This window comes from Hyla sarda, chromosome 5 (assembly GCF_029499605.1).
Source record: "Hyla sarda isolate aHylSar1 chromosome 5, aHylSar1.hap1, whole genome shotgun sequence".
In the NCBI taxonomy this organism is placed as follows: Eukaryota; Metazoa; Chordata; class Amphibia; order Anura; family Hylidae; genus Hyla; species Hyla sarda.
The window spans coordinates 248,465,304-248,488,970 of record NC_079193.1 but is presented as its reverse complement, the minus strand read 5'-3'; the positions used below and the strand labels follow the sequence as shown (position 1 = coordinate 248,488,970).

The 23,667-nt window shown below is 46.8% G+C and overlaps 1 protein-coding gene across 4 annotated transcripts in view; it reads left to right on the top strand.

The window, feature by feature from the left end:
• SOCS6 (suppressor of cytokine signaling 6) overlaps positions 1-23,667 on the top strand; it is a 186,113-nt gene that overhangs the window by 142,690 nt on the left and 19,756 nt on the right. Inside the window, exon 1 of one of the 4 annotated variants that reach the window (XM_056521462.1) lies at positions 5,627-5,680. The exons of 1 other annotated variant lie outside the window; for it this stretch is intronic. The gene's annotated coding sequence lies outside the window, so the exon portion shown is untranslated. Of the gene's footprint in view, positions 1-5,626; positions 5,681-19,026; positions 19,532-19,871; positions 19,891-23,667 lie in introns of those variants that run through there. 2 more of the 4 variants (XM_056521459.1, XM_056521460.1) reach the window with 2 other exon arrangements.

Below are 23,667 nucleotides of genomic sequence, written 5' to 3'. Positions count from 1 at the left end.
TGACCCCTATAACTTTTTTATTTTTCCACATACATGGCGGTATGAGGACTCATTTTTTGCGCCGTGATCTGAAGTTTTGATCAGACTTTTTGATCACTTTTTATTCATTTTTTAATGGCATAAAAAGTGACCAAAATACGCTTTTTTGGACTTTGGAATTTTTTTGCGCGTACGCCATTGACCGTGCGGTTTAATTAATGATATATTTTTATACACTGATATCTCATCCTGATCACAGGCGTGTATTAACACGCCTGTGATAAGTGTTATCGGCGCTTGACTGCTCCTGCCTGGATCTCAGGCACGGAGCAGTCATTCGCCGATCGGACACCGAGGAGGCAGGTAAGGGCCCTCCCGGTGTCCTGTCAGCTGTTCGGTACGGTGTCCTGTCAGCTGAAAACGCAGCGGTCCCGAACAGCCCGACTGAGCAGTCGGGTCACTTTCACTTTAGAAGCGGCGGTCAGCTTTGACCGCCACTTCTAAAGGGTTAATACCGCACATCGCCGCGATCGGCGATGTGTGGTATTAGCCATGGGTCCCGGCCGTTGATGAGCGCCGGGACCGACGCGATATGATGCGGGATCGCGGCGCGGTAAATATACGTCCTGCGTTGTTAAGGGGTTAAAGGGGTACTCTGCCCCTAGACATCTTATCCCCTCCGCGATCAAACATCCTTATCCTTTGGAGTACCCCTTTAACAGGGTGAAAAAAGGGGGGAGCACTTGAAGGGTTTACAGGGGGAAAAGAGAGGGGACAGAATTAAAAGTTTGATCAATACTGAAATAGTACAAAAAAATACAGATTATGGCGCAATAAAATTTTGCCCTCATACGTTTTCGTAGGCAAAAAAGAAATTAATTATAGGGGTCGGAAGATAACTATTTATATATTTTTTTTCTAAAAAGTCTGATTTTTAAAAACAGTATAACACGACAAACTGTACTAATTTGGTATCGTTGTGATCGGTCAGTACCAAAGAAGTAACACAAGTAACAATCCCAGACACTGACAAAAGTGAGAACATTTATCTTATACCTGTCTGCTCTATACTCCTAACCGGTGACTCTTCAGCTGTTTCAAAGCTACAACTCCCATCATCATGTTCTGACAATAGGGGCACACTCATACATTGTACCAAGAACAGACTGATTAGCAGCAGGCAGCTCAGGGGTTAATCCATAAAGCAGTCTCGGCTCATGGAAAGAAAATTGCCTTTAGCAGCTTCTGTACAAAGTTAAGAGCAGTTGCTTAACTAGAAATCGACCTAACCCCCTCCCCAATGTGAGCATCCCCCTCACATACTGGCAGCTCAGGGATGGTTAGTGGCTGCAAAACTAGACAGAGAACTTCTCCCCAGAGTTGTGCGGCAGCTACCGGTGAGGTGACCGGCTCTAACACTTGCAGGAGTTACATAGTTACATAGTTATATAGTTAGTACGGTCGAAAAAAGACATATGTCCATCAAGTTCAACCAGGGAATTAAGGGGTAGGGGTGTGGCGCGATATTGGGGAAGGGATGAGATTTTATATTTCTTCATAAGCATTAATCTTATTTTGTTCCAGGAATGTATCTAATCCTGTTTTAAAGCTGCTAATTGTTCCTGCTGTGACCAGTTCCTGAGGTAGACCGTTCCATAAATTCACAGTCCTCACGGTAAAGAAGGCGTGTCGCCCCTTGAGACTAAACTTTTTCTTCTCCAGACGGAGGGAGTGCGCCCTCGTCCTTTGGGGGGGGTTTAACCTGGAACAGTTTTTCTCCATATTTTTTGTATGGGCCATTAATATACTTATATACGTTTATCATATCCCCCCTTAAACGTCTCTTCTCAAGACTAAACAATTGTAACTCCTTTATCGCTCCTCATAGCTAAGATGTTCCATGCCCCATATTAGTTTAGTCGCGCGTCTCTGCACCCTTTCCAACTCCGCAGTGTCCCTTTTATGGACAGGTGCCCAAAACTGAACAGCATATTCCAGGTAAGGCCGTACCAATGATTTATAAAGGGGGATTATTATGTCCCTGTCCCTGTCCCTCGAGTCCATGCCTCTTTTGATACATGACAATATCCTGCCGGCTTTGGAAGCAGCAGCCTGACATTGCATGCTATTCTGTAGTCTGTGATCCACAAGTACACCCAGATCCTTCTCTACCAGTGACTCTGCCAGTTTAATCCCCCCTAAGACATACGATGCATGCAGGTTATTAGTACCCAGATGCATAACTTTACATTTATTCACATTGAACCTCATTTGCCAAGTGGATGCCCAGACACTTAGTCTATCCAAGTCATCTTGTAACTTATGCACATCCTCTATAGACTGTACTGTGCTACAAAGCTTGGTGTCATCTGCAAAGATAGAAACAGAGCTGTTAATACCATCCTCTATAGACTGTTGTGAGACTTGTTGATGTGGTTGATCCTACCTGACTTGGCATCCAGAATCTTCATTGCTGTGTCCCTCTGGCTGCTGCTCTTTATTTGCCTGGCTCCCAAGTGAGGACAGTTGCCTACTCCCGCTTGGGTCCTAGTCTCTCCTCAGCTAGTTGGCAGGAGCAGGCCGCAACTCGGTGCTGGAAGCAGGCCACAAACCCTAGAGATCTCCAACACACTGCCTGCTACAGGGGATCGGGCACGCAGATGTGTACTGGTTCGAGCAAGTCTAAAGGTCAGGGGCCAACAACTAATCGATTGCCAATGAATCGATAATGGAATGTTCTTTTCATTTTTTTCCAATTTAGATTCAGGATTGGAATTTTTTTTTTACCAAGATGAGGAACATTGGCTTCTATCTCATTTTTTCTCTAGATCAACAGTGCAGGGTAATAAGATGGACATATGTGTTTTTTCAGCCTTACAAACTATGTTACTGTGTTAACTGATAATCAAAATAAAGGACAGGGATGTAATTTTAATGTGTGTTAGGAGTTTTACGACATGACTGATGTGTCCTTGGTGATGGCTCTTTCACAAACTTGCATGACCACAGTGTCTAATACACTGCTGAAAAATAAAGGGAACACTAAAACAACACAATGTAACTCCAAGTCAATCACACTTCTGTGAAATCACACTGTCCACTCAGGAAGCAACACTGATTGACAATCAATTTCACATGCTGTTGTGCAAATGGAAGAGTCAATAGGTGGAAATTATAGGCAATTAGCAAGACACCCCCAATAAAGGAGTGGTTCTGCAGATGGTGATCACAGACCACTTCTCAGTTTCTATGCTTCCTGGCTGATGTTTTGGTCACTTTTGAATGCTGGCGGTGCTTTCACTCTAGTGATAGCATGAGACGAAGTCTACAACAATGGGCTCAGGTAGTGCAGCTCATCCAGGATGACACATCAATGCGAGCTGTGGCAAGAAGGTTTGCTGTATCTGTCAGCATAGTGTCCAGAGCATGGAGGCACTACCAGGAGACAGGCCAGTACATCTGGAGGCCATAGGAGGGCAACAACCAAGCAGCAGAAACGCTACCTCCACCTTTGTGCAAGGAGGAGCAGGAGAAGCACTGCCAGAGCCCTGCAAAATGATCTCCAGCAGGCCACAATTGTGCATGTGTCCACTCAAACAGTCAGAAACAGACTCCATGAGGGCGGTATGAGGGCATGGGGGTTGTGCTTACAGCCCAACACCGTACAGGAAGTTTGGCATTTGCCAAAGAACACCAAGATAGGCAAAATTCGCCACAGGCGTCCTGTGTTCTTCATAGATGAAAGCAGGTTCACACTGAGCACATATGACCGAGTCTGGAGACGCCATGGAGAACGTTCTGCTGCCTGCAACATCCTCCAGCATGACTGGTTTAGCTGTGAGTCAGTAATGGTGTGGGGTGGCATTTCTTTGGGGGTCCGCACAGCCCTCCATGTGCTTGCCAGAGGTAGCCTGACTGCCATTAGGTACCGAGATCCTCGGACCCCTTGTGAGACCATATGCTGGTGTGGTTGGCCCTGGGTTCCTCCTAATGCAAGACAATGCTAGACGTTATGTGGCTGGAGTGTGTCAGCAGTTCCTGCAAAAGGAAGGCATTAATGCTATGGACTGGCCCGCCCATTCCCCAGACCTGAATCCGATTGAGCACATCTGGGACACGCCACTTTGCACTACAGACTGTCCAGGAGCATGCCCAGGTCATATGGGCACGTGGAGGCCACACACACTACTGAGCCTCATTTTGACTTGTTTTAAGGACATTACATCAAAGTTGGATCAGCCTGTAGTGGGGTTTTCCACTTTGATTTTGAGTGTGCCTCCATATTCAGACCTCCATGGGTTGATAAATTTGATTTCCATTGATAATTTTTATGTGATTTTGTTGTCAGCACATTCAACTATGTAAAGATGAAAGTATTTCTTATGATTAGTTCATGGAGTATAACAGTCACAAGGCAACATCATGTGACATTTAGATTTACTGTTTGGTTGATACTGTTTGTGTGTCAAGCATAATTTGGTCAGCCCTTTACATAAAAAAAAAGGCTAGAACAGTCTAGAATGGCTCATACATGGAAAATGCCAGCATGATTTATTTTCATGATCTAAATCTTCATACACAAAAATGAAAAAATACTGAGTATACTCACTTTGCAGTGCAGCTTTCTTAGCACAACATGAAATTATTTATTTTGGTCATCAGACTAAAGTCATGTTCACACAGTGTATTTTGATCGTATTTGTCACCAAAAAAATACAATACTTTCCTAAACAAGAAAAGTTGTAGAAATTGCTGCAGTTTACTTCGCATTATTATGGCCGCTTTTTTCTGTCTTATGGTCGGATTTTGTTATTAATTACTTTTGGCCATTAATAAAGAACATACTTATTATTTTAGTATCCATTAGAAATTGCGGACGTTGTATTATACAATGCATGCACTGGTAGCTGCTATCCCATAGACTTTTCTACAATAAATTATTTTGCATTATTTTTATTAAATTGTATAGCCATATAAAAAAAAAATATATATATATATTATATATGTGTGTGTATATATATATATATATATATATATATATATATATATATGTAAATACATATACATACATACCGGTATATGTATATATATATATATATATATACATATATATATCTATATATAAAATTATATATATATATTTATATACCGTATTTATCGGGGTATACCACGCACCGGCCTATAACACGCACCCTCATTTTACCAAGGATATTTGGGTAAAAAGTTTTTTACCCAAATATCCATGGTAAAATGAGGGTGCGTGTGTGCGCCTGTATACCCCGATACACCCCCAGGAAAGGCAGGGGGAGAGAGGCCGTCGCTGCCCGCTTCTCTCCCCCTGCCTTTCCTGTGGTCTAGAGCCCTGCTGCCGGCCCTTCTCTCCCCCTGGCTATCGCCGCCGCTGCCCGTTCTGTCCCCCTGACTATCGATGCCGGCCCCGATAGCCAGGGGGAGAGAAGCGGCGCCGACAGCCAGGGGGAGAGAAGGGGCAGCGGCACCCATTGCCGGTGCCACTGCCCCATTGCCTCCCCCCATCCCCGGTTGCATAATAACCTGTTGCCGGGGTCGGGTCCGCGCTGCTTCAGGCCTCCGGTGTGCGTCCCCTGCGTCGTTGCTATGCATAACATAGAATATACAAGAGGAAAGCAAGAGAGAAACTACAACAAAATGAAATGCCCACGAATTAATGAATCATACCAAGGTCCGTTCTATCACTTCATTAAGCCCGGATATAAAGTATTATAATTAAAAATCCAATAAAATTATCTGTTGATTAAAATTTAAATCTATTACAAACTATACACTCAATAATAGACAGATGTAAAACTTTTACATTGCCTCCATGTTATAGACACACATGGCGGTAGACACTATGTTTCATAAAACAGTTATGGATGTTCACGCTATTTATTTTCATTCTCGAACACACCGTTTAGATGGCTGTAGATCACATGATCGGAGTGAATTCTTAGTCCCCTTACGTTCATCGCTATTCTGGACACCATAATGCAATCTACTTGGCGCAAGGAAACTCTTTAGATTCCTGGCTCTACGAAAGGTAATCACAGGCTTGTTGGGAATCTCTTTTCTCAAACTTGGATCCAATTTGAAGATCGGCCAGTAATTCATTAAAGTCTTTTTTATTTATTTTTTATCTTAGAGCTATGGCTGTTAAAATTAGTAATAAAATTAAAACAATAGTTTTGGTTCACATTCTTATTTTGACTGCATTTTTGGGACATCTATTTCATGTGGAGTGACTAATTCAGACTGTTTTAAAATTTGTGCTTTTAAAAGACTCTGAGAGTAACCCTTTTCCTGAAATCGTTTCTATAAAATTTTTGATGTGCAATAAAGTTGCTATCTACTATGCAATTTTTGCAAACCATCTGGTATTGACCGTAAGGGATATTAAAAATCCATTTGTGGAAATGACAGCTCCCATACCTCCCAACTTTTGCTGAGAGCAAAGCGTGACAAGCCACGCCCCCTAACCACACTCATGGCCACACCCTTAACCACACCCTAACCACGCCTTCACCTCCAGAATGGGAATACCTCTTAACAGCAATAATGTTGTCAGTCTGTCAAGTTTGAGAGGACCTCCTACACTGACAGACTGACAAAAACCCCATCATTACCACTCCAGACCATATAAGAGATTACTTACAGTTATACTGTATAAGGTGACTGACAACCCCCATCATTACTACTACAGACCATATAAGAGATTACTTACAGTTATATCAGGTGACTGACAACAACCCCCATCATCACCACTACAGACCATATAAGAGATTACATACAGTTATATCAGGTGACTGACAACAACCCCCATCATTATCACTACAGATCATATAAGTGATTACATACAGTTATATCAGGTGACTGACAATAACCCCCATCATTACCACTACAGACCATATAAGAGATTACATACAGTTATATCAGGTGACTGACAACAACCCCCATCATTACCACTACAGACCATATAAGAGATTACATACAGTTATATCAGGTGACTAACAACAACAACCCCCATCATTATCACTACAGATCATATAAGTGATTACATACAGTTATATCAGATGACTGACAATAACCCCCATCATTACCACTACAGATCATATAAGAGATTACATACAGTTATATCAGGTGACTGACAACACCCCCCATCATAATTACTACAGACCATATAAGAGATTACTTGCAGTTATATCAGGTGACTGACAACAACCCCCATCATTACCAATACAGACCATATAAGAGATTACATACAGTTATATCAGGTGACTGACAACAACCCCCATCATTACCACTACAGACCATATAATAGATTACATACAGTTATATCAGGTGACTGACAACAACCCCCATCATTACCAATACAGACCATATAAGAGATTACATACAGTTATATCAGGTGACTGACAACAACCCCCATCATTATCACTACAGACAATATAAGTGATTACATATAGTTATATTAGGTGACTGACAACGACCCTCATCATTACCACTACAGACTATATAAGAGATTACTTAGTTATATCAGGTAACTGACAACAACCCCCATCATTACCCCTTCAGACCATATAAGCGATTACATAGAGTTGTTACGCCGAGCGCTCCGGGTCCCCGCTCCTCCCCGGAGCGCTCGCTACACTCTCGCTCCCGCAGCGCCCCGGTCAGATCCACTGACCGGGTGCGCTGCGATACCGCCTCCAGCCGGGATGCGATTCGCGATGCGGGTGGCGCCTGCTCGAGATGCGCACCCCGGCTCCCGTACCTGACTCGCTCTCCGTCGGTCCTGTCCCGGCGCGCGCGGCCCCGCTCCCTAGGGCGCGCGCGCGCCGGGTCTCTGCGATTTAAAGGGCCACTGCGCCGCTGATTGGCACAGTGGTTCTAATCAGTGTGTTCACCTGTGCACTCCCTATGTATACCTCACTTCCCCTGCACTCCCTCGCCGGATCTTGTTGCCATTGTGCCTAGTGAAAGCGTTCCCTTGTGTGTTCCTAGCCTGTGTTCCAGACGTCCTGCCGTTGCCCCTGACTACGATCCTTGCTGCCTGCCCCGACCTTCTGCTACGTCCGACCTTGCTTTTGTCTACTCCCTTGTACCGCGCCTATCTTCAGCAGTCAGAGAGGTTGAGCCGTTGCTAGTGGATACGACCTGGTCACTACCGCCGCAGCAAGACCATCCCGCTTTGCGGCGGGCTCTGGTGAACACCAGTAGTGACTTAGAACCGGTCCACTAGCACGGTCCACGCCAATCCCTCTCTGGCACAGAGGATCCACCTCCTGCCAGCCGGCATCGTGACAGTAGATCCGGCCATGGATCCCGCTGAAGTTCCTCTGCCAGTTGTCGCCGACCTCACCACGGTGGTCGCCCAGCAGTCACAACAGATAGCGCAACAAGGCCACCAGCTGTCTCAACTGACCGTGATGCTACAGCAGCTACTACCACAGCTTCAGCAATCATCTCCTCCGCCAGCTCCTGCACCTCCTCCGCAGCGAGTGGCCGCCTCAGGCCTACGACTATCCTTGCCGGATAAATTTGATGGGGACTCTAAGTTTTGCCGTGGCTTTCTTTCACAATGTTCCCTGCACTTGGAGATGATGTCGGACCAGTTTCCTACTGAAAGGTCTAAGGTGGCTTTCGTAGTCAGCCTTCTGTCTGGAAAAGCTCTGTCATGGGCCACACTGCTCTGGGACCGCAATGACCCCGTCACTGCCTCTGTACACTCCTTCTTCTCGGAAATTCGAAGTGTCTTTGAGGAACCTGCCCGAGCCTCTTCTGCTGAGACTGCCCTGCTGAACCTGGTCCAGGGTAATTCTTCCGTTGGCGAGTACGCCGTGCAATTCCGTACTCTTGCTTCAGAACTATCCTGGAATAATGAGGCCCTCTGCGCGACCTTTAAAAAAGGCCTATCCAGCAACATTAAAGATGATCTGGCCGCACGAGAAATTCCTGCTAACCTACATGAACTCATTCATCTAGCCACTCGCATTGACATGCGTTTTTCCGAAAGGCGTCAGGAGCTCCGCCAGGATATGGACTTTGTTCGCACGAGGCGTTTTTTCTCCCCGGCTCCTCTCTCCTCTGGTCCTCTGCAATCCGTTCCTGTGCCTCCCGCCGTGGAGGCTATGCAAGTTGACCGGTCTCGCCTGACACCTCAAGAGAGGACACGACGCCGCATGGAGAATCTCTGCCTGTACTGTGCCGGTACCGAACACTTCCTAAAGGATTGTCCTATCCGTCCTCCCCGCCTGGAAAGACGTACGCTGACTCCGCACAAAGGTGAAACAGTCCTTGATGTCAACTCTGCTTCTCCACGTCTTACTGTGCCTGTGCGGATATCTGCCTCTACCTTCTCCTTCTCCACTAAGGCCTTCTTGGATTCCGGATCTGCAGGAAACTTTATTTTGGCCTCTCTCATCAACAGGTTCAACATCCCAGTGACCAGTCTCGCCAGACCTCTCTACATCAATTGCGTTAACAATGAAAGATTGGACTGTGCCGTGCGTTACCGCACGGAACCCCTCCTAATGTGCATCGGACCTCATCACGAAAAAATTGAGTTTTTGGTCCTCTCCAATTGCACTTCCGAAATTCTCCTTGGACTACCCTGGCTTCAACACCATTCCCCAACCCTGGATTGGTCCACAGGGGAGATCAAGAGTTGGGGTACCTCTTGTTTCAAGGACTGCCTTAAACCGGTTTGCAGTACTCCCTGCCGTGACCCTGTGGTTCCCCCTGTAACCGGTCTCCCTAAGGCCTATATGGACTTTGCTGATGTGTTTTGCAAAAAACAAGCTGAGACTCTTCCTCCTCACAGGCCTTATGACTGTCCTATTGACCTCCTCCCGGGCACTACTCCACCCCGGGGCAGAATTTATCCTCTGTCCGCCCCAGAGACTCTTGCTATGTCTGAGTACATCCAGGAAAATTTTTAAAAAGGCTTTATCCGCAAATCCTCCTCTCCTGCCGGAGCTGGATTTTTCTTTGTGTCCAAAAAAGATGGCTCCCTACGTCCTTGCATTGACTACCGCGGTCTTAATAAAATCACAGTAAAGAACCGCTACCATCTACCTCTTATCTCTGAACTCTTTGATCGCCTCCAAGGTGCCCACATCTTTACCAAACTGGACTTAAGTGGTGCTTATAATCTCATCCGCATCAGGGAGGGGGATGAATGGAAAACGGCATTTAACACTAGAGATGGACACTTTGAGTATCTGGTCATGCCCTTTGGCCTGTGCAACGCCCCTGCCGTCTTCCAAGACTTTGTTAATGAAATTTTTCGTGATCTCTTATATTCCTGTGTTGTTGTGTATCTGGACGATATTCTGATTTTTTCTGCCAACCTAGAAGAACACCGCCAGCATGTCCGCATGGTTCTTCAGAGACTTCGTGACAATCAACTTTATGCCAAAATGGAGAAATGTCTGTTTGAATGTCAATCTCTTCCTTTCCTGGGATACTTGGTCTCTGGCCAGGGACTACAAATGGATCCAGACAAACTCTCTGCCGTCTTAGATTGGCCACGCCCCTCCGGACTCCGTGCTATCCAACGTTTTTTGGGGTTCGCCAATTATTACAGACAATTTATTCCACATTTTTCCACCATTGTGGCTCCTATCGTGGCTTTAACCAAGAAGAATGCCAATCCTAAGTCATGGCCTCCTCAAGCGGAAGACGCCTTTAAGCGGCTCAAGTCTGCCTTTTCTTCTGCTCCCGTGCTCTCCAGACCTGACCCATCTAAACCCTTCCTATTGGAGGTTGATGCCTCCTCAGTGGGAGCTGGAGCGGTCCTTCTACAAAAAAATTCTTCCGGGCATGCTGTTACTTGTGGTTTTTTTTCTAGGACCTTCTCTCCGGCGGAGAGGAACTACTCCATCGGGGATCGAGAGCTTCTGGCCATTAAATTAGCACTTGAGGAATGGAGGCATCTGCTGGAGGGATCAAAATTTCCAATTATTATTTACACCGATCACAAGAATCTCTCCTATCTCCAGTCTGCCCAACGGCTGAATCCTCGCCAGGCCAGGTGGTCCCTGTTCTTTGCCCGGTTTAATTTTGAAATTCACTTTCGCCCTGCCGATAAGAACATTAGGGCCGATGCTCTCTCTCGTTCCTCGGAGGCCTCGGAAGTAGAGCTCTCTCCGCAACACATTATTCCTCCGGATTGCCTGATCTCCACTTCTCCAGCCTCCATCAGGCAAACTCCTCCAGGGAAGACCTTCGTTTCTCCACGCCAACGCCTCGGAATCCTCAAATGGGGTCACTCCTCCCATCTCGCAGGCCATGCGGGCATCAAGAAATCCGTGCAACTCATCTCTCGTTTCTATTGGTGGCCGACTCTGGAGACGGATGTTGTTGATTTTGTGCGGGCCTGCACTGTCTGTGCCCGGGATAAGACTCCTCGCCAGAAGCCTGCTGGTCTTCTTCATCCTCTGCCTGTCCCCGAACAGCCTTGGTCTCTGATTGGTATGGACTTTATTACAGACTTACCCCCATCCCGTGGCAACACTGTTGTTTGGGTGGTCGTTGATCGATTTTCCAAGATGGCACATTTTATTCCCCTTCCTGGTCTTCCTTCTGCGCCTCAGTTGGCAAAACAATTTTTTGTACACATTTTTCGTCTTCACGGGTTGCCCACGCAGATCGTCTCGGATAGAGGCGTCCAATTCGTGTCAAAATTCTGGAGGGCTCTCTGTAAACAACTCAAGATTAAATTGAACTTTTCTTCTGCTTATCATCCTCAATCCAATGGGCAAGTAGAAAGAATTAACCAAGTCCTGGGTGATTATTTACGGCATTTTGTTTCTTCCCGCCAGGATGACTGGGCAGATCTTCTACCATGGGCCGAATTCTCGTACAACTTCAAAGTCTCTGAATCTTCTTCCAAATCCCCATTTTTCGTGGTGTACGGCCGTCACCCTCTTCCCCCCCTCCCTACTCCCTTGCCCTCTGGTTTGCCCGCTGTGGATGAAATAACTCGTGATCTTTCCACCATATGGAAAGAGACCCAAAATTCTCTCTTACAGGCTTCATCACGCATGAAGAAGTTTGCTGATAAGAAAAGAAGAGCTCCCCCCATTTTTTCTCCCGGAGACAAGGTATGGCTCTCCGCTAAATATGTCCGCTTCCGTGTTCCCAGCTACAAATTGGGACCACGCTATCTTGGTCCTTTCAAAATTTTGTGCCAGATTAATCCTGTCTCTTATAAACTTCTTCTTCCTCCTTCTCTTCGTATTCCTAATGCCTTTCACGTTTCTCTTCTTAAACCACTCATCATCAACCGTTTCTCTCCTAAACTTATCTCTCCCACTCCTGTCTCCGGTTCTTCGGACATCTTTCCTGTAAAGGAGATACTGGCCTCCAAAAAGGTCAGAGGAAAAACCTTTTTTTTAGTTGACTGGGAGGGCTGTGGCCCTGAAGAGAGATCCTGGGAACCTGGGGACAATATCCTAGATAAAAGTCTGGTCCTCAGGTTCTCAGGCTCCAAGAAGAGGGGGAGACCCAAGGGGGGGGGGTACTATTACGCCGAGCGCTCCGGGTCCCCGCTCCTCCCCGGAGCGCTCGCTACACTCTCGTTCCCGCAGCGCCCCGGTCAGATCCACTGACCGGGTGCGCTGCGATACCGCCTCCAGCCGGGATGCGATTCGCGATGCGGGTGGCGCCCGCTCGCGATGCGCACCCCGGCTCCCGTACCTGACTCGCTCTCCGTCGGTCCTGTCCCGGCGCGCGCGGCCCCGCTCCCTAGGGCGCGCGCGCGCCGGGTCTCTGCGATTTAAAGGGCCACTGCGCCGCTGATTGGCGCAGTGGTTCTAATCAGTGTGTTCACCTGTGCACTCCCTATGTATACCTCACTTCCCCTGCACTCCCTCGCCGGATCTTGTTGCCATCGTGCCTAGTGAAAGCGTTCCCTTGTGTGTTCCTAGCCTGTGTTCCAGACCTCCTGCCGTTGCCCCTGACTACGATCCTTGCTGCCTGCCCCGACCTTCTGCTACGTCCGACCCTGCTTTTGTCTACTCCCTTGTACCGCGCCTATCTTCAGCAGTCAGAGAGGTTGAGCCGTTGCTAGTGGATACGACCTGGTCACTACCGCCGCAGTAAGACCATCCCGCATTGCGGCGGGCTCTGGTGAACACCAGTAGTGACTTAGAACCGGTCCACTAGCACGGTCCACGCCAATCCCTCTCTGGCACAGAGGATCCACCTCCTGCCAGCCGGCATCGTGACAACAGTTATATCAGGTGACATCTTCTCTGATCGTAGTCATTCACTTTCTGGCCATGATGATTTCTTCCGGCTACAATTTCTGATGAACATGTGGGAAAAACATTTTAGGCTCCGCACTTTTCCAATAACTATAATGCCCCAAATGTTCCCCATATAAGGTAGGCAGATGTCCCCACATTAGGTAGGCAGCAGAAGACCCCCACATTAGGTTGGCAGCAGATGGCCCCAACATTAGGTTGGCAGCAGAATCCCTTCATAGTAGGTGGCAGATTCCCCCCGCCCCCATAGTAGATGTCAGATTCCCTCCACAGTAGGCGACACTTCCCCCCCCCCCCATAATAGTGGTCAGATTTCCCCCCATAGTATGCAGCAGATACCCCCCACATAATAGGCGGCAGTACCCCCAGAGTATGCGGCAGATTCTCCCCATAGTAGGCAGCAGATTCCCCCATATTAGGCAGCGGCAATGCCCCCATAGTAGGCAGCGTTAATTCCCCCATAGTAGGCAGCACCAGTGTCCCCCCATACTAGGCAGCAGGAGTCCTCAATATTAGGCAGCAGGATTCCCCTATAGTGGGCAGCAGGAGTCCCAAAAAGTAGGAAGCAGGAGTCCCCCATAGTAGGCAGCGTCAACTCCTCCATAGTAGGCAGCGGCAATTCCCCCATAGTAGGCAGTGGCAGTACCCCCACTGTAGGCAGCAGGAGTCTCCATATGAGGCAGCAAGGGTCCCCCATATCAGACAGAAGGAGTCCCCTATATCAGGCAGCAGGAGTCCTCCATATTAGGCAGCAGGAGTCCCCTATATCAGGCAGCAGAAGGCCCCCATATTAGGCAGCAGAAGGCCCCCATATTAGGCAGCAGAAGTCCTCCATATTAGGCAGTTGTAGTTCCCTTACCCCTCCTGCATACTTACCTCCTGCGGCTCTTTTGTCTTCACCCTCGGCACGGCCTCTTCTCTTCTTCCTCTGCGGTCCGGTGTCTGATGACATCACACGTGCACCGTAGCGCAGAGGAAGAACAAGCCTCTTGTGTCCGCTGCCTTACTGTAGCGGCGGGCCCAAGAGTGATCAAACTTACCACCGAGTGCCACATTTTACTGTAGATGCCCCTTTAGGAGGCATTTACAGTTAAATGCAGGACATGTGGGGGTCATTCTGGGACGGCGAGGCGGTTGGGAGGTATGAGCTCTTGGAATCCAGGAGACTGTTCAGGTCAACCTTTTTAAAGTGCGTTTGTGTCTGAATAATACCCTCAGCAGATTTACAACTTTCCAGATCAAAAAATAAATAAATAATACAGGAATTATTATTAAGGTGCTATATAAAGTTAAGTGCGTCAGCCTCTGTGCCCATCCAGATTAAAAACAAGTCATCTATAAAATGCTTACAGATATCGCCAGACACCCGCGACATACAGGGACTGGAAAATCCCCATGTACAAATTTGTGTCACTGGGGGTGAATTGAGTCCCCAGCCGTGGGTCTGGTGATGCAAATTACCATTAAAAGTGAATACATTATGATTTAAAATATATTTATTACCATCCAGTAAAAAAGATTTTCGTAGGGTAGGTAAAGAAAATCCCCATTTAAAAAATGTGAAACTACCAATGAGCTTTTGTCCTTTAAAATATTAGAATACAATGAACTAACAACCAAAGGGAGAAATAAAAATTATTTGGAAGAAAAATATAATAAGTTCATAAATAAGTTGTGTACAGTCTTTTAAAAAAAGGAGGTAAACTGCAAACATAACATTGAAGAAACAAATCAATATACAGGGTGGGCCATTTATATGGATACACCTTAATAAAATGGGAATGGTTGGTGATATTAACTTCCTGTTTGTGGCACATTAGTATATGTGAGGGGGGAAACTTTTCAAGATGGGTGGTGACCATCGTGGCCATTCTGAAGTCGGCCATTTTGAATCCAACTTTTGTTTTTTCAATAGGACGAAGGTCATGTGACACATCAACCTTATTGTGAATTTTACAAGAAAAACAATGATGTGCTCGGTTTTAACGTAACTTTATTCTTTCATGAGTTATTTACAAGTTTCTGACCACTTATAAAATGTGTTCAATGTGCTACCCATTGTGTTGGATTGTCAATGCAACCCTCTTCTCCCAGTCTTCATACACTGATAGCAACACCGCAGGAGAAATGCTAGCACAGGCTTCCAGTATCCGTAGTTTCAGGTGCTGCACATCTCGTATCTTCACAGCATAGACAATTGCCTTCAGATGACCCCAAAGATAAAAGTCTAAGGGGGTCAGATCGGGAGACCTTGGGGGCCATTCCACTGGCCCACGACGGCCAATCCACTTTCCAGGAAACTGTTCATCTAGGAATGCTCGGACCTGACACCCATAATGTGGTGGTGCACCATCTTGCTGGAAAAATTCCAGGAATGTGACGTGCTCAGTGATGAGGCAAACTTTTATGTGAATGGTGAAGTTAAGAAAACCACCGCTATTGGTCAGACACTAACCCACATTGGATAGATCCCTCCAAGACTGTTGGAACACAAAAATTGATGGTATGGTGTGGTATATGGGGTACAAAGATAGTGGGGCCATTCTTCATCAATGGAAACCTCAAGGCCACTGGATAGGAGAAATTGCTACATGTTGATGTGTTTCCCTCTTTTTGCACTGAAGCTGGCACGTTCCCTGAGTGTTTCCAGCAAGATGGTGACCACCACATTATGGATGTCAGGTCCGAGCATTCCCAGATGAACAGTTTGATAGCATTTTACATTTATTTTACTCTTTATTCATTCAGTCTTAGGGGCTACATTTGCACTTCTAAGTGCCACATGTTTTACTATTTCCTCATATGTCTCAACATTTTGGATTCTAAAATTTTAATGTGTAAAAAACCTGCTTTTCCATGCAATACCATACACTGCATGCCCTTCAGCAGTCCTTCATTTACTTGTTTCCAAAAAATGATGCTAAATATGCATGTGCAAGCAGATATGAATGCAGAAGAGGCCTGATAGACAACCAGTGCACTGAATGCATTAACCCTTCAACGGCTTTTGTGATGTGGCAAATATTTTCTATCAATGTTGCCTTGTTTTTGCTGGGCTACCCTTTTTTCTTTGTTGCCAACATCTTACATTAAATCTATTGTATTTAAAAAAATATATCTTTTTCCTTCGGGGGTGGATTGTAAAAAAAAAAAAGCTTTTACACTGAAACTTCAAAAAGTCATTGGACGTAAATGCACATCCTGGTGCCCTGGTACTTAAAGGGGTACTCTATTGGAAAACATTTTTTTTTTTTTTTTAATCAACTGGTGACAGAAAGTTAAACAGATTTGTAAATTACTTCTTAATCCTTCCAGTATTTATCAGCTGCTGTATGCTCCACAGGAAGTTCTTTTCTTTTTGAATGTTTGTCTTTTGTCTGACCACAGTGCTCTCTGCTGACACCTCTGTCCATGTCAGGAACTGTCCAGAGCAGGATAGGTTTGCTATGGGGATTTGCTCCTACTCTGGACAGTTCCTGACATAGACAGAGGTGTCAGCAGAAAGCACTGTGGTCAGACAGAAAGGAAATTTAAAAAGAAAAGAATTTCCTCTTTAGTATACAGCAACTGATAAGTACTGGAAGGATTAAGATTTTTAAATAGAAATAATTTACAAATCTGTTTAACTTTCTGGCAACAGTTAGCAAATAGTTTTCCAGTAGAGTACCCCTTTAACACACCAGGATGTACATTTACATCCAGAGCTGCTCTCGCCTTATAGAATGCCAATGACTTACAGTCAGTTCCAGAGAATGGCAATCCCGACACATACACAATATAAATAGTCAGAGATCTGGGACCCTCTTGCCAAGGCCTCTGTGGATGCCCATGGGCTAATAGTTGGTCTAAACTCAGACCAAACAGTCTAAGAATGTGACACAAACCTGATACACTGTTAGGCTGTCTAATTTGATGGCACATTCACACGTAAATAATCCGCTGTGAATTTTCAGCAGCAGAATTACCGATACAGAATTCTGCAAGCAAAATTTCCACAGTAGAAAATCTGAAACCAAAATATGTTGCTACCCATTGAGTTACGGCAGCAGATTGTATGAACATGTACATGTGAACAGACCCTTAGGGTACGTTCACACGAGCGGATTTTCGCAGCGGATTTTGCTGCGGATCCGCTGGTGAAGGCCCGCTCTATGCTGTCTTTACATGTGCCTGCAGTACGCTACTCCGAGCAGACACACTGTGTTGTGCGAATCGCAGTATACTCGCACATAGCGGGAGCTCTCTGTCTAGCTCAGAGCAAGGAGAGTGGCTGCGATGTGTGAGTATGCCGCGCACATCGCTGCAGGGTGTCTGCTCATCGCGGTGTATTGCCGCTACGAGCAGGCACATGTAAAGACAGCATAGAGCGGGCCTTCACCAGCGGATCCGCAGCGTAAAATCCACTGTAAATCCCCTCGTGTGATCGTACCCTTAGGCTGGGTTCACATTACGAAATCTCCAGTCCCCAAAGGCAGCAATATACTCCACTGAAAACATAAAGCAGCTCATTTCTTCAGTGGACTGACTTCAGTGGCGGTAAGCTCCACCGCTAAAAATTCTGTAGTGCGCACTGTGCACCATTGATAGCAATAGGACTCTGCTGCATCAGAATTTCCAAGAGGAATTTCAAAGTTGAATTCCGTTTGGAAATTCCGTGGTGTAAAGGGGAGATTTATCAAACCTTGTACAAAGGAACAGTGAAGCAACCAATCAGATTCCAGCTGTTTTTTTTTTCTTTTAAAGAAAACTGAAATATGAATGGTTGCCAGGGGCAACTGCTCCACTGCACAAGGTGTGATAAATCTACATTTACAGTGTAAGAATTGGACAGTTTTAGTAAATCTGGGCCACAGACTCTCTGTTTCCCATAGCAACCTACCAGAGCTCAGCTTTTATGAAATGCAACCTGAGCTGTGATTGGTTGCTATGGGCAACAAAGTCAATTTCTGATTTTCTCCGGAAACTGGGTTTCTTATGGATTATGATTTCTCCTTTAAAGGGGTTATCCACCATAAAGTGATTTTGTAGTACGTACCTGCCAGAACTGGGTATTTCCTGTTGAATTTCGTTCTCTAAACTACTAATCCCATCGTTCCATAGTTTGTAAATATGATGTCACTTTACTCCCTCTCACACCTGTAATCCCTTCAATGCAATAGACCAGTGTTTCCTAATCAGGGTGCCTACAGCTGTTGCAAAATAATCTCTCTCCCACCCAGCGGTCGCTCCTCCCATTGAAGCAGGACAGACTCCCTCTGATCATCTGACTAGTGATGTCAGGTCTTGACGCAATGCAATCTGGGAAATCCTGAGACATGAGTAATTTTGTATGCTGTTAAAAATAAATATTGGGGCGATAATCACAGAAGAATTGTGAGAAAACCGTCACACACAGGTACAGACACTATATTATGAAATACAATAACTTTACAGCCCCTGTAGCATAGTCAAATAAAAAAAAAAAACTGGAATACCCCTTTAAAGTCAATAGAAAATCCAAAATAAATCCCACAATGTACATCAAGATGGGTCCATTTCCCACACATTTTGTTGCCACTGCCATCGCTGCGGTTTTTCCAATCTACTATAAGGGTACGTTCACACGTACAGGATCTGCTGCATATTTTCTGCATCTGATTTTGCTGCCCATTGAAGTTGATGGGTAGTAATATTAGCTGAACAAAATATGCAGCACATCCTGTACGTGTGAACGAACCCTAAGGCTAGGTTTCCACACAGGTTCTTTGCTGGCGTTTTTTGGAAAAGTTCTGAATTTGGCCCAAAAACTGTAGTGCCTCCAGCTGATGCAAAACTACTACTCCCAGCATGCCTGGACAGTCACAACAGCTGGAGTAACACTGGTTAGGAAACACTTTATTATGATAAACACATGTGATGGTTATTGTAGATGTCTGTCCTATACTATTCTGTATACAGATGGGATGCGTTTTAGTAACCTGCCTCCATAAAGCAGCACCGTGTGCACAGTGTCACACAACACCCACAGATCCTGACGCCTTCTCCTTCCTCGGTAAACACTGGTGGCTGCCAATTCATTTCGTTGTTAGCCCCTTGCTCGTTTTAATAAAGTTGCATTTTTTTTGACAGTTTCCCATCTTGCCGCGGGGGTTGCTGGGAGTTGTAGTCTTTGTCTGGCAGTCCTGCTCCTCCTCTCATGGCCGGCTCTGTGGGGCCGTACGGAGCAGCGGATTGGGTCGGTGACAGGGGCTGGAGGAGGCACAGTGATCCGTGCGGCCCGTTGTAAGGTGAGGACGGGGCCGGGCACCGGAGACGTTTTGCCGGCCGCCTTGTGGTGGGGAAGGCCGGGGAGGGGGACGCCGCCGGGGTGCAGGGAGAGGCCGCAGACAAGGCTTTGTGATGGGGAGGAGGCCCGGGAGAGAGTGCAGGAAGTGGGGAGGACGGGGCTCCGGTGTGGACGTGGATAGAGGGGACCGTGACGTGTGAACAGGGGGCAGCAGGCGGCAGGGCAGGGGGCACAGAGCTCTACACTGTTCCTGGCCTCTCTCTATTGCTCCTTGTTCACACCACTTGTTGCTCTTCTGTCTCTGTGGCATAGGCTCGTGTTCACACCTGGATGGATGCTGGGAGACGTCTTCTAGCCTTGGTAAATCTAATAAAGCCCCCCACCTTGGTAGTGCTGTACACCCAAAGGGGATTACTGCCTCAACACATGGGGCATAGTTTTTGTCTGACTAAAGTTACGCAATTCTCTAATAAGCTCAGTATGGATTTCACGTGGTATTAAAGATCACTGCTTTCTGTCTTTGGCTGGAATCCTTCCCTTAGGGGAAATCTGTCGTCATGTGATGTCTACATAAGGTCCTAGATAAGGACCGCTGTCATCACCTGACCTCCGTGTGATCAAATAGGAGCCTAGATCAGGACCACTGTCATCACCTGACCTCCGTGTGATCAAATAGGAGCCTAGATCAGGACCACTGTCATCACCTGACCTCCGTATGATCACATAGGAGCCTAGATAAGGACCACTGTCATCACCTGACCTCCGTGTGATCAAATAGGAGCCTAGATAAGGACCACTGTCATCACCTGACCTCTGTGTGATCATATAGGAGCCTAGATCAGGACCACTGTCATCACCTGACCTCCGTGTGATCATATAGGGGCCTAGATAAGGACCACTGTCATCACCTGACCTACGTGTGATCATATAGGGGCCTAGATCAGGACCACTGTCATCACCTGACCTCCGTGTGATCATATAGGAGCCTAGATCAGGACCACTGTCATCACCTGACCTCTGTGTGATCATATAAAAGACTAGATCAGGACGGCTGTCAGACCTCTGTGTGATCATATAGGAGCCTAGATCAGGACGGCTGTCAGACCTCTGTGTGATCATATAGAAGACTAGATCAGGACGGCTGTCAGACCTCTGTGTGATCATATAGAAGACTAGATCAGGACGGCTGTCAGACCTCTGTGTGATCATATAGAAGACTAGATCAGGACGGCTGTCAGACCTCTGTGTGATCACATAGGAGCTTAAATCAGGACGGCTGTCAGACCTCTGTGTGATCACATAGGGGCCTAGATCAGGACCACTGTCATCACCTGACCTCCGTGTGATCATATAGGGGCCTAGATCAGGACCACTGTCATCACCTGACCTCCGTGTGATCAAATAGGAGCCTAGATCAGGACCACTGTCATCACCTGACCTCCGTGTGATCATATAGGAGCCTAGATAAGGACCACTGTCATCACCTGACCTCCGTGTGATCATATAGGGGCCTAGATAAGGACGGCTGTCAGACCTCTGTGTGATCACATAGGGGCCTAAATCAGGACGGCTGTCAGACCTCTGTGTGATCACATAGGGGCCTAAATCAGGACGTCTGTCAGACCTCTGTGTGATCATATAGAAGACTAGATCAGGACGGATGTCAGACCTCTGTGTGATCCCATAGGGGCCTAGATCAGGACGGCTGTCAGACCTCTGTGTGATCATATAGAAAACTAGATCAGGACGGCTGTCAGACCTCTGTGTGATCATATAGAAGACTAGATCAGGACGACTGTCAGACCTCTGTGTGATCATATACGGGCCCTAGATCAGGATGGCTGTCAGACCTCTGTGTGATCATATAGAAGACTAGATCAGGACGGCTGTCAGACCTCTGTGTGATAACATAAGATCCTAGATCAGGACGGCTGTTAGACCTCTGTGTGATCACATAGGGGCCTAGATCAGGACGGCTGTCAGACCTCTGTTTGATCATATAGAAGACTAGATCAGGACGGCTGTCAGACCTCTGTGTGATCATATAGAAGACTAGATCAGGACAGCTGTGAGACCTCTGTGTGATCATATAGAAGACTAGATCAGGACGGCTGTCAGACCTCTGTGTGATCACATACGGGCCTACATCGGGACGGCTGTCAGACTTCTGTGTGATCACATAGAAGACTAGATCAAGACGGCTGTCAGACCTCTGTGTGATTATATAGGGGCCTAGATCAGGACGGCTGTCAGACCTCTGTGTGATCACATAGGGGCCTAGATCAGGACGGCTGTCAGACCTCTGTGTGATCACATAGAAGACTAGATCAAGACGGCTGTCAGACCTCTGTGTGATCACATAAGATCCTAGATCAGGACGGCTGTCAGACCTCTGTGTGATCATATAGAAGACTAGATCAGGACGCCTGTCAGACCTCTGTGTGATCATATAGAAGACTAGATCAAGACGGCTGTCAGACCTCTGTGTGATCATATAGAAGACTAGATCAGGACGCCTGTCAGACCTCTGTGTGATCATATAGAAGACTAGATCAGGACGGCTGTCAGACCTCTGTGTGATCACATAGGGGCCTAGATCAGGACGGCTGTCAGACCTCTGTGTGATCACATAGAAGACTAGATCAAGACGGCTGTCAGACCTCTGTGTGATCACATAAGATCCTAGATCAGGACGGCTGTCAGACCTCTGTGTGATCACATAAGATCCTAGATCAGGACGGCTGTCAGACCTCTGTGTGATCACATAGAAGACTAGATCAAGACGGCTGTCAGACCTCTGTGTGATCACATAAGATCCTAGATCAGGACGGCTGTCAGACCTCTGTGTGATTATATAGGGGCCTAGATCAGGACTGCTGTCAGACCTCTGTGTGATCACATAGGGGCCTAGATCAGGACGGCTGTCAGACCTCTGTGTGATCATATAGGAGCCTAGATCAGGATGGCTGTCAGACCTATGTGTGATCATATAGAAGACTAGATCGAGACGGCTGTCAGACCTCTGTGTGATCATATAGAAGACTAGATCAAGACGGCTGTCAGACCTCTGTGTGATCACATAAGATCCTAGATCAGGACGGCTGTCAGACCTCTGTGTGATCATATAGGAGCCTAGATCAGGACGGCTGTCAGACCTCTGTGTGATCACATACGGGCCTACATCAGGACGGCTGTCAGACCTCTGTGTGATCATATAGGAGCCTAGATCAGGACGGCTGTCAGACCTCTGTGTGATCACATAAGATCCTAGATCAGGACGGCTGTCAGACCTCTGTGTGATCATATAGAAGACTAGATCAGGACGACTGTCAGACCTCTGTGTGATCATATAGAAGACTAGATCAGGACGGCTGTCAGACCTCTGTGTGATCATATAGAAGACTAGATCAGGACGGCTGTCAGACCTCTGTGTAATCACATAGGAGCCTAAATCAGGACGGCTGTCAGACCTCTGTGTGATCACATAGGGGCCTAGATCAGGACCACTGTCATCACCTGACCTCCGTGTGATCATATAGGGGCCTAGATAAGGATCCCTGTCATCACCTGACCTCCGTGTGATCAAATAGGAGCCTAGATCAGGACCACTGTCATCACCTGACCTCCGTGTGATCAAATAGGAGCCTAGATCAGGACCACTGTCATCACCTGACCTCCGTGTGATCATATAGGAGCCTAGATAAGGACCACTGTCATCACCTGACCTCCGTGTGATCATATAGGGGCCTAGATAAGGACCCCTGTCATCACCTGACCTCCGTGTGATCATATAGGGGCCTAGATAAGGACGGCTGTCAGACCTCTGTGTGATCACATAGGGGCCTAAATCAGGACGGCTGTCAGACCTCTGTGTGATCCCATAGGGGCCTAGATCAGGACGGCTGTCAGACCTCTGTGTGATCACATAGGGGCCTAAATCAGGACGGCTGTCAGACCTCTGTGTGATCATATAGAAGACTAGATCAGGACGGATGTCAGACCTCTGTGTGATCCCATAGGGGCCTAGATCAGGACGGCTGTCAGACCTCTCTGTGATCACATAGGATCCTAGATCAGGACGACTGTCAGACCTCTGTGTGATCATATAGAAGACTAGATCAGGACGCCTGTCAGACC